The sequence below is a fragment of the Salvia miltiorrhiza genome, chromosome 2 (genome assembly GCF_028751815.1).
Source record: "Salvia miltiorrhiza cultivar Shanhuang (shh) chromosome 2, IMPLAD_Smil_shh, whole genome shotgun sequence".
NCBI lineage: Eukaryota > Viridiplantae > Streptophyta > Magnoliopsida > Lamiales > Lamiaceae > Salvia > Salvia miltiorrhiza.
The window spans coordinates 5,627,104-5,639,627 of NC_080388.1; positions in this window are offsets into that span (position 1 = coordinate 5,627,104).

The window sequence follows — 12,524 nt, forward strand, 5'->3', positions numbered from 1 at the left end:
TAGTCATAAAAAAAAATTAATCTCGTATCTCGTCATCTCAGTACTCTTAATAGTGTTAAGACACTATCTCACAACATAAGGAAAAGTACGGGGTGTTACAGATTCTCAAGTTAGAATAATTTGGAGGGGAGCTAGACCATACCTCTTGAGGAGTTTTCTTGTTGAGCGGGATAGATGGGGAAAGATTGATTAAATGACACGCCAAAGCTGCTGCTTCGGCCCAAAAACTCTTCGGCAAGCCAGAATTGAGAAGCATACATCACACCTTATCTAATATGGTTATATTCATTCTCTCAGCTACGCCATTCTGCTATGGAGTGTGACGAACAGTATGATGGTGAACAATTCCCTCAGCCTTGCATAGGGACTTAAACTCTTTTGAACAGAATTCCAAACCATTATCGGTACGAAGAAGCTTAATTGATCTTCCAATCTGCTTTTCTATCATAATTTTCCACTCTTTGAAAGTAGAAAACACATCACTCTTTTCCTTCAGAAAGAAAGCCCACACCTTTCTGGAAAAATCATCAATAATTGTCAACATCCAACGAGCTCCTCCTTTGGACGTCACCCTAGTCGGACCCCATACATCAGAATGTATATAATCCAAAATCCCGGCTGTGTTGTGAGTTCCTTTAGAGAACTTTACTCTCTTCTGCTTGCCCATAACACAGTGTTCACAAAAATTTAGATTGTTAATTTTCTGTCCATCAAGTAGTCCTCTCTTGCTCAACTCAAGCATTCCATTCTCACTCATGTGGCCAAGTCTCAAATGCCACAATCGAGTAACTTGATTATCAGACGATGATGAGGCGGCTACAGCTGCAGCTCTCGTAAGTGTAGTGCCTTGCAAAACATATAATTTTCCAATCTTTCTTATTCCCTTCATCACAATAAGGGAGCCTTTATTGACCTTCATGACTCCACCTTCACCAGAATACTTGTATCCATTTTTGTCAAGAGTACCAAGTGAGATAAGATTTCTCTTCAGCTCAGGAACATGCCTTACTTCTCCAAGCGTGCGAATCATTCCGTCGAACATCTTGATTCTAATTGTTCCGATACCCGCAACTTTACAAGATGAATCATTCATAAGCACGGCACCTCTTTCAGCTTCATATGACGAGAACAAGTCGCGGTTTGGAGTCATATGGAAGGAACAACCTGAATTCATAATCCATTCGTCATGAGGCCTTGTGCTAGAATCAGAAGCAATAAGGAGTTCACCATCACTGCAATCTTCATTAACAAAATCAGCCTCGCCTATTTCATTTCCCTTATAGCCTGTTCCATTTCCCTTTTGTTTCTGATTCCCAAAAGCATTACCGCCAGCCTTCTTGTTTTTCTTCTCCAATTTCGGACATTTATTCTTGTAATGTCCAGGCTGTTTGCAGCAGTTACAACTATACTCAGGGTTTCGAGATTTCGATCTCGCTTTCCATTTCCCTTTCCCTTTCTTCCTATCACCGTGACTCCTGTCTTGTGGCATTCCACAAGCAAACAGACCCTCTGCCGAGGTATCAGCCCCACTAACAAGCTGCTTCATCTTTTCTTTGGAAAATAAAGCATCAAAAACCTCATCAAGAGTAACAGTATCACGGCTATACAAGATAGTATCATGAAACGTATTATAAGACACATGCAGCGAACATAATAACATTAAAGCTAAATCCTCCTCATCATACTTAACATCCAAAGCTTCTAAATCACCATCTTTTGCCATGTGATGAGAGTATAGACGTTGCTTCAGATGCAACTTACTGGTAAGGCTCTTAGTCATACAAAGTTGCTCCAACTTCAGCCAGAGACCGGCAGCAGTGGTCTCCTTCAAAACATCCTGCAGTATCTGATTCGATAGATGCAGATGTATATGGGAAAGAGCTTTACGATCCTTCCTTCTCTTCTCCTCGATCGTCTGTCCACGAACTGGGCATCTTGTCAAGCCCTAGCAGAGTCTCGTCCAAGTCCATATAGGCGAGCATAGCGCGCATCTTCACATGCGATAACGAAAATCTGGTGTTGCGATCCAACAGCGGAATGTCGTACTTCATACTTGTCATCTTAGCCTTAGACCGAAACCTAAGCTCTTGATACCACTTGTTATGAATATAAGACAAGTAGAAGAATAAGAAGCAGAAAAAGAGAACAACGATTTACGTGGAAACCCAAAACGGGAGAAAACCACGGGCAGAGGAGAAGTATTCACTATGTCGAAACAAAGGTTACAACTTACAAAAGCTTGGGGAGGAAGACAAATTTCTCTCTCTTAATTACAAGACGTAGCAGCGTCAAATATAAAAGACTCCAGTTGGGCCCAGCCCTAATGGGCTCCAAGCCTCAGGCCCAATTCGTGTCACTAACATTAACAGGAATAAAGAGTATGTGATGGGTGATTTTGATAGGAACAAGTATGTGCTTGTTTACCCTATTAAGGATGACAAATACTCCTCAGCGCCACACAAATTGTGCACTCACATATGAGTCTAGAGAGATATTAATATACCGATAAATTAATAAGTTATTAATTTTTTATAAATTAATAATTTTTTTATTCATAGAGTGCTTTCTTAATTCTTAGAAATTATAATTTTAAATCAAGTTATAATACGTAAACATAAATGTGAGATCACATTTAAATTAACTAAATACATGTATCTATCAATTTATCCAAGATGATATTATTGAAGATCCTAATGATGATCAAGTTGAAGATAATTCAACAATAGGTTAACGTTTTAATAAGTTACAAAAGTATTCATAATTGTAATATTATAATAATTATTAATTTATAATTTTATGGGGCCTGTATATTCATAAAAGGGTTCTCCAAAAATTATTATTTTATCATTTATTAATAGTGATGATTTGTTGAACGACACAAGTTGGGCTCGAAGAAATTTATTAGTTTCTACTCCCTCCGTCCACTAATTCAAGGCCTTCTTTCCTTTTTGGGACGTCCACCAACTCAAGGCCTATCCATTTTTAGTAAGTTTTTATTTATATTTAATTGGTGGGTCCCAAAACAATACACTTTTTCTCCACTCAACTAATAAACAATACATTAATTGTGGGTCCCTTTCTCCACTCAACTAATAAAAATACACTTTTTCTTAAAACCCGTGTTTTGCTCCTTAGGTCATGAATTAGTGGACGGAGGGAGTATAGTTTATTAATTTATCGAGTGTTATTTTAAAGAAATTTTACCATGGTTGTATAAACAAATAGACCAAATTGGTAAGTAAAAAATTGAATATAATGTTTTTTTTTTCTTCACAAAATCTTGGGTACACCTGAGTGTACCGTACAACCGGGTTGACCCGACCCGTACCCAAAATAGTACTCCCTCCGTCCGTCAAAAGTAGACCATTTTTACTATGTTGGGCGTCCGCAAAGAGTAGACCATTTTCCTTTTATGGAAATGGTCCCACCACCCACTTTAATCTTTTATCCTTACAAACACTCTTTGTTTACAAAAAAATCCACCCAAAATTCAATCTCAACCACACATCTCATAAAGTGGTGGGACCCTTTCTCCAATACATCAAAATCATCAACAATTTTATTAAATCTCGTGCCCAACCAAAGTAGTCTACTTTTGGCGGACGGAGGGAGTATTATTTATATGAGTTGGTCAGGATATGGGTTCAAATTAGAGTGCGGGTCAAAGTTTGAGTGAAGGTGTAACCTGGTTGTACGGTACACCCGGGTGTACCTAAGACCACTTTTTTTTTTTTTACTTTTATTAAATAAGATAACATTGATTACCCTATATTTGACACTATTTGATAAGAGTCTTTCAAAGTATATTTGTTGGACTTGTTAAAGTAGTAGTAGTAAATTTGTTTAAATCTTACACACAAGCCTGACGTTGGACTTTATGTATACAAACTCCAGAAAAATCCTTCTTACCATCCAAAAATCATCATCAACAATTAGCAAGTGGATTTCTTATTTTGATGTTGAAACAGAGTGTTGAGGAAGAAGCATTGAATATCTCATTGGTTTGTCTGATTGGAATGTTTATCCAATAATTCAGGTGATGATGAGATTGTTAATGGTTGATGAAGGCATATGGATTCCATAAATGTTGGAATAAAGAGTATGTGATGGGTGATTTTGATAGGAACGGGTATGTGCTTGTTTACCCTATTAAGGATGACAAATTCTCCTGAGCGCCATACAAATTGTGTGCTCACATATGAGCTCGGATCCTCCATGCCCGACTCGTCCCGAAACCGGGTCTATTAACCCGATATTAAAAAAAATCACTTTTCTATAAGTTCAACCAACCTCTGCCTCTCCCTCTATTTTATGTCCCTTTCTTCTCTTTTGTGCACGGCGTGACGATGCAACAAAGGATCCGTGCATGGTGGGGGTTCGCGGAACCACAGCTGACGGCGCGACAGACGAGCTCTAGACAGCAGCGACAATTTTGCCTTAATACATTGAATCAACACTATGTGCTTTTTAAATGACACTACTTGTAAGAATATCAAATTAAACTATGTTTCTTGTTAAGTGACACTATTAATACATCCAATCGACAATTAGAACCTTGTAAACGAATGTTTCTATAATAGATACTATTCAAAAATTTAAATGACACTACTTGTAATAATTGACACTATAACTTTGTAAATAACACACTTTCTATAATTGACACTATTCGAAAATTTAAGTGACACTACTTGTAATAATTGACACTATAATTTTGTAAATAACACTTTCTATGATTAACAATGTTCGAAAATTTAAATGACACTACTTGTAATAACTGACACTACAACTTGGTAAATGATATTTTCTATAATTGACACTATTCTAAAATATATATGATAGTATTTGTAATAATTTACACTATAACCTTGTAAACGACACATACATTTTATAATTGACACTAATTTTTCTTAGTAAATGACACTTTTAATATATGTAAATGATATGATTTTTCTTAGTAAAAGACACTATCTGTATTCATAAATAATACTACATATTTATATTACTAATGACACTTTTAATAATAAAAAATAATATTATTTTTCTTAGTAAGAGACGTTATCTGCATTAATAAATGATAATCTCTTTGTTCCATAACAAGTGTCCTAAGTTGTTTTGACACGGAAATTTAGGCAAGTATGATTAAAGAGTAAAAAATAAAATATGGTGGAGTCCACTTTTATTTTGTGACATTAATGAATTAATGAATAGAATTAAAGTGGAGATGATTAAAAGTTAAAAACTGGTGGAGCTCACTTTCTTATTTTAGAACTATGACACTTGTTATGAACAACTCAAAAATGAAACTATGATACTTATTATGGGACGAAGAGAGACCTATATTTATATTACAAATGACACTTTTTTTTAGAATTACAAATAACACTTTTAATATATGTAAATGACATTTTTATTTACAGTTAATGATACTCAATATATATGTTGCTTATTTTTTAATTTAAATAAATTATGTTATTTTCTATGTAAAGGATTACTATTTACTTTAATAAATATTACTTTTTATATATTTAAATAACACTTTTAATGTGAAAATAAATGATATATTATATATGACATTTTAAATATATGAAAATTATACTTTTAGATGTTGAGAAAAGTTTTGACAAAAAGAAGAAAAGAAAAAATACACACACACACAAAAAGAGAAAAAAGAAAAAAGAATTGAATATAGCTCAAAGCAACGTTGGAATCAGTACTCGCTCCAAAATTTTGTCGCTGGGATAAGGTCCAAAATTGGAGCTCCCAAATGAGTGCTACACTCACAGGAGACCTCTCTTCTATATTCTAAATTCAACTAAACTTCGTAAATTATTTTGTATTTGTTAGAGTAGGATACTATTCTTTGGTTGTCATTTATGTAGTTTTTGGTCATTGATATCAATCGAGATATCAGAGGTGACACTGCGATGCAGATGAATTTTACTTAGAGATTCTCTTGCAGATAAGATCATATCTTGAGGATCTTTGTTTCTTTTTTGAGTTATTTTCGAAGAGATCTTTGTGTATCTATTGGATTGACTTGCAAGCTATCAAGTATGAGTCCTTATTCAAGAAGGAAACTTAGGGTTTCTCTTCTATATAAGTTGCTCTCCTCCAGCATTTGTTGCCCTGCGTTTTTGAGCATTAATTCGAGCATATGGAACGCAACAAGTTTGTTTGTGGTAGTTGGAACATCTTTCTTGGAGTGTATGTTCTGCTTCTTATTACTTGTTGAGCAAGTGATAGGCGCTCACAATAGATCAAAGAAAATAAGAACAAAAGAATATGAACGGAGAAGAAGAACGCAAGACTTTTACGTGGTTCGACAATGTGCCTACATCCACGGAGGGGATCTATAGATCATTCACTATCAAGAAATTGAGAATACAGATACAATGAGAGCTTCAAGCTCACAACAATGGTGTTGCCGCTCTCTCTCTCTCTCTTTCACTATTCTGTAATTCACCCCTTAACCCTTGAGATATTAACAACTACTCTTTATAAACTAATACAGAATAGCAGTTAAGTCCTTGACTTATCCTTATTTGCATATTAGTCCTTCAATTGTTGAGTTTTGTAGACACACTGTCCAACAATCTCCACCTTGTCTGCAAAACCATCAAATTGCAAACTCCAGCAGATTCCATGAACTTCAATCTTAGCTCTCATCACAACCCACTCTGAATGTTGGCATGGCCAAGCTTCAACCATGTTTCTGCTCACAGCACTGTGCATCGCCGTGAACGGCACCACAGAGCCTAACTCCACGCTACTCGGCTCAGCAGCCACTGCTGCATCCATGATGGTGGCAGCGCCCAGATTCACAGTAGCCAAAACAGCCTTCATATCCTTAGCTACCAACAAAAATACCTCTGTTTGGCCTACTCTCAACACTGTAGACAAATTGTTGAAAAACTCCACCTTAACTCACATAGTCAGAACATAAGAATCATGAGATATCCTCAGTTCATTCTTAACTAATATACAATCACCAGCTGCCAATGTTTAGCCCTATTTTGTGATGAATCTCTGGGTGTTTACGTGTTATATTGACTTTTATTTTGGTCTCTTTCACTTAAGAGTTGAATGATTTGAGCTTTTGTGCTAATTTTGTTGTCTCAGGATTTTGTGCTCACATTGATTGATATGTGAACAAAATTAAAGTCAGAATTTAGTTGAATGGTCTGAAGAAGAATCAAAGTTCGTCTCGATACGAGTTCGTAGGCGAAAACGGATCTAAAATCCGACTTGAAACGAGGGAGAACGGACCAAAACAAAAATGCTGCGCATTGCAGTAGACGGCGGGCGCCGTGGGACGGCGGCCGCCGTGCCCATTCTGCGAAAGGCCCTCACGGCGGCGCCGTTACACGGCGGCGGCCGCCTCTGTGCAGATCCGACAGTACGATTTTGCGTTTAAAAACCCCTTTCTAGGGTTTTACTTTATCATTCTCGTCTCCAGCAGCCTCCATAGGCGATTTTCACCTCTTTCTTAAGGTTTTTAGAGTTCCACAACACTTACCTTCAATCTTGGATTCATTGGATTGCTATGTTTTGTAAGAACTCCCTTTGATTCTCTTTGTTTATGAATCCTTTGGTTATTTAAGTCTTTGTTTCTCTTGTCTTTAATGAATATGATGATTGAAGATTATTGTTGTTGATTCTATATTCTCTTGGTTTTATGAATCTTTTGGTTAATTGAGTTTTGTGTTTTATGTATTTGATGAATGTGAAGATTGAAGTTCATTGTTGTTGATTCTAGATTCTCTTGGTTTTCTAAATCCTTTGGTTTATTTGAATCTTTATTTTGTGTTTTGATTAATATGATGATTGGAGATAATTGTTGTTGAGTTTAGATAATCTACGTGATTCGTAGTTTGTTGCTATTGTTTACCCTTTTCCTTTCTTGTTGATGAATATTTAGAGATTTCTTTTATGGAGATTAAGATTTTCTTGCATTCGAATCTTATGCTTGATTGAGTTCTTGCCTAGGTAGTTATTAATCTTTGATGTTTACAAGTTTATGATCGTTTGGTTTAGTGTTGGAGTTGGAAACTCTAGTTGATTTCGTTAATGTTCAAATGCCATGTTCTAGTTAGTTCGTCGTTGAGTTGCTTGCGAAATTCTCTTTGATGGTGTGTGTTTGCTTAACATTCATTTGATTAAATGTTAATATGTTATTTCGCCTAGATAATCGTTGTTTATGGTGTTGAATTGATGATTGCTTTCTAGATTGCTAGTTAAGAACCTTAGCTTGTTTTCCTTCTTGCGTTCTTATTGGCTTTCTATCTTTTGCCTAGTTAACTTTATATGCTTTATTTTAATTACGCATTAGTTAATCGAAGAGAAAGTGTCAGACCCAATTACCCGATTAGAGTGTTTAGATTTCTTTTAAGTTTCTTGTGAGCAATACGATTAGAGCCCTGCTAAGTCTTCCTTGTGAGACGACTTGAGTCACCTTACCACCCTAGGACGACCTCGTATAAATTCGAGTCCATCCGTTAGGTGTTTTTGGATGAGTCAAATTTTGGCGCCGTTGCCGGGGAAGGCTTTAGGCATTTGATTGTGTTGCATTGTTTTCCGTGTTTATTTTTGTTTATTTCTTTTGACTCGGTTATTTTCTCCCTCCGGTGCGTTTGATTTGTTTGTTCGTGTTGTGTATGCAAGGACGTAGAAGCTTGAAGAGAAAGCTTGCACCTTACTACGACAACATTCATCGACCTCGGGAGGTTCTTTCAAGCCTGGAGAAGGAGTCCGAGTCCAGTTCGAGAAGTTTTGTGGAATCACAGTTTCGAGAGAAAAATTGTGAAGAGAGAATTGCTTCCAATCCCATTCTGGAAGCCGTTGAGGATACACCTTCTGTGCACTCTGACGAAGAAAAAGAAGCTCGGCCCAACCCTGACCAAGAAACCATGGCGGAGCAGAATGTCCAGTACATGGGAGATTTTTCCAGGCCAGTTATTGGGACCACTAGCACTTCTGCGATAGTGTTTCCCACGGCGGTCCGGAATTATAATCTGAAGCCCAACGACTCAAACCTGCTGCCGCTCTTTCACGGGATGCCCAGTGAGGACGCCTTGCAGTTCATCCGTGATTTCTGCACCCAAGTGCAGACCTTCCCACTGCTGGAACTCACCGAGGATCAGTTGAGACTCAAGTGCTTACCCTACGCACTCAAAGACCGGGCGAGAACGTGGTTGCTGTCCCTACCGCCGAACTCCATCACTACATGGGGAGAGGCGTGTGAGAAGTTCATGCTCAAGTACTACCCTAATCACAAGACTCAAGAGATTAGGAGCCAAATAATGAACTTCATGCAAGGAGCTGACGAGCCTCTCCACGAGGCTTGGGAGAGATTCCAAGAGCTCCTCCGCCAGTGCCCACAGCACCAGTTATCACCTGTCATGTTGATGCAGTTCTTTTATGACGGATTGATTCAGACGGCACAGTTTATGGTGGACAGTACAGCAGGGGGCAACATTGCCCGGAAGACAGCTGATGAGCTCAAAGGGATTTTCGAAACACTTGCCGCGAGTTCTCAACAGAAATCAGTTAGAGGAAGGAGGGTTGAAGCCAATGCAGTAGCTCCCAACAATGAGCTTCAGAAGCAAGTAGCGGACCTGATGAGGCAAGTACAACACCTCACGATGAACCAGGTGAAGGCTCCACCAGTTCATGCGCCACCAGCAGAAGGATGTGGCATATGTGGCGATTTTGGTCATGGAACCAACGCGTGCCATCGCATGGGGGAATGCACACCTGAAGGAGAAGCAGAGGTCTATGCTGCTCAGAGCTATCCGGGGAGGCCTCAATTTGAACAGAGGCCCGTGTTTAATCAAGGGCAACAAAATTCCAACTCGGGTTGGAGAGCTCAGCAGCAGAACTACACTCAAGCTTATCAGCAACAGCAGCCCCCGCAGTATCAGCAGTATCAACAGTTTCCTATACAACAAGGGAATTTTCAGCAGCAGCAGCAGCAGCAGCAATACCAGAATGCTCCCCAACAGTTTCAGAAGCAAGCTCAACCACAGAAGCCGTCTCTCGAGGACACCATGCAGTCTTTCATGGAGATGACCAAACAGAATATGGAGTCTCAGAGTGCTACCATCAAGCGTCTCGAGACTACAGTTGGGCAACTTACAGGAGCCCTGAATCAGCTGCAGCAAGAACAGCCAACTGGGAAGTTCCTAAACCAGGACAAACAGCCGCATCAAGCGCATGCCTTGGCGGTAATCAAAGAAACTGCCCCAATAACCACGGGGAAATGGAGAAGCAAAGCCGTGCAAGCAATCAAGGCTACTAAATGCCCCAGTGAGCCGCTGCCACCTGTCACTGTTGCACCAGAACAGCCACCACCCAAGCAAGGAGATCCAGGTAGTTTTATTTTTGATATTAGCTTAGGTGGGGTTGAAAAGGTTTTGGGAATGCTTGATTTGGGCGCGGCAGTCAATTTGATGCCGCTTGATATTTTTGAGAGGTTGGGAAATAAAGAGCTGAAATGCACGAACATTAAGATAGAGCTAGCTGACGGCTCCATTAGCAGCCCACGAGGCCTTGTTGAGGATGTTGAGGTGGTCGTGAGGGGGATTAGTGTTTTCACTGATTTTGTTGTACTTGATGAGGGAAAAGGGATTAGAGGCGAGAATGGGCATCTCGTGCTACTTGGCCGACCCTTTATGGCTACCACCCGTACTCGCATCGATGTGGGTACGGGAACTGTAAGTATGGTAGGGGCGGGTAGAGCGGTAACATTCTCTGTTTTTGATCAAAAACCTACTACCCCCACTCACTTAATTCAAACCTGCTCTTATGTTGAAGCATTTGATGCTTTGGATGAGAACTATATTGTGCAGGAATTCCTTAATCAGCTGCAGGAGGAGGACGAGATCGTGGAGGAATTCCTTGCTAACCTGCAGGATGAGGCTGACATTGAGCAGGAATCTCTGGATAAGCTGCACGAGGAAGGTGATATTGAGCAAGGCTTTCTGTGTGCCTTGCTCCTTGAAGAGAAGCTTGATGAGGTTGGGTCATTCAATCTCGTGGGATGTGTGGATAGAGGGCCATCCCAGAATACGAGCATGGAGGACTCATTTGGAGGACCCGCAGCTGCAATTCAAGAACATGTGTTTACAAGGGTGCTAAGGCAGCTGGATCTTCAATCGGATTTTGGTTAAGGGGTTCTCTTAGTCGGGCTGGCGACTTAAAAACTAGCGCTGCATGGGAGGCAACCCATGTTTTCTTGCTTTTTCTTGTTTCGTTTTTCTTTCGTTTTGTTTGTGTTGTGTTTTGTTGCTTCTGTTGTTTGGTGCAGGTTGTTGCGTTGGAGACTGCTTGTTCTATGGATGAGAGAGAGGCAGACATCGTGGGACACTACAGACTCACCACTGGATCGGTATTTAGGGAAGTTTCCTCTTTCACCTCTCTTTTTGTTTGCACTGAGGACAGTGCCAGATTTTAAGTGGGGGGGGGGGGGGGTGTTTGTTGGTAGTTGTGAATCCTGTGGGTGTCTTTTTGTTGTGTTCTTGGGCTTTCTTGTGTGGGGCAAATGGTCTCCTTTATCTTGATTGTTGTTTGGCTTCAAGTAATAATGCACACTTTGATGATTTGTTCACAAGTAAATTTCATGCTTTGTGTTGGCTTGGTTGCTATCTTTGTCTCTCAGGCTATGCATATTCCTCTCTTGATGTAAGTTGTTTAATGTTTTGGATGCAACACCCTTATGAGCTATTCTTGACGTGATTTGTCCGGTAGATGCTAGAGGGAGTGTTTTCATTGTGATAGCCTACGATCTTATCCCTTGAGTTTGAATGTTGGTTTGTTGTGAAGTTTTCTATAGCTCTGGGTCTCTGCTCCTCTGACGGTTGTGTTATGAGTATGGAAAACCACGTGAGAACATTTTGGATTACCTCCAAAAGTGTTGATCTCACGAAAGTTGGCCCATCTATTGAGAATGGAATAACATCACCTTTAAAAGAAAGATGTATAAAATTATTTTTGGTTTGAATGTTTATCATCTTCAAGGAAAATGGGATTTGATTATAAAGGCAATCACATTAGGGAATTCACCTCTAGCGGAGAATTGGGTCTGATTGGATTGAATTGTATCATGTGGTTGTTGCTTCTTAAAATCTTAACAATGAACATCTCGTGAGTAATGTGAATGGCTAAGAGACTTAGATTGGTTGGAGATGTGAATGGTGAGGAAGTTTTCTTGTGAACTATCTTTTGGTGTCGTGACTTTGCTTGAGGACAAGCAAAGGATCAAGTGTGGGGGGGTTGTTTAGCCCTATTTTGTGATGAATCTCTGGGTGTTTACGTGTTATATTGACTTTTATTTTGGTCTCTTTCACTTAAGAGTTGAATGATTTGAGCTTTTGTGCTAATTTTGTTGTCTCAGGATTTTGTGCTCACATTGATTGATATGTGAACAAAATTAAAGTCAGAATTTAGTTGAATGGTCTGAAGAAGAATCAAAGTTCGTCTCGATACGAGTTCGTAGGCGAAAACGGATCTAAAATCCGACTTGAAAC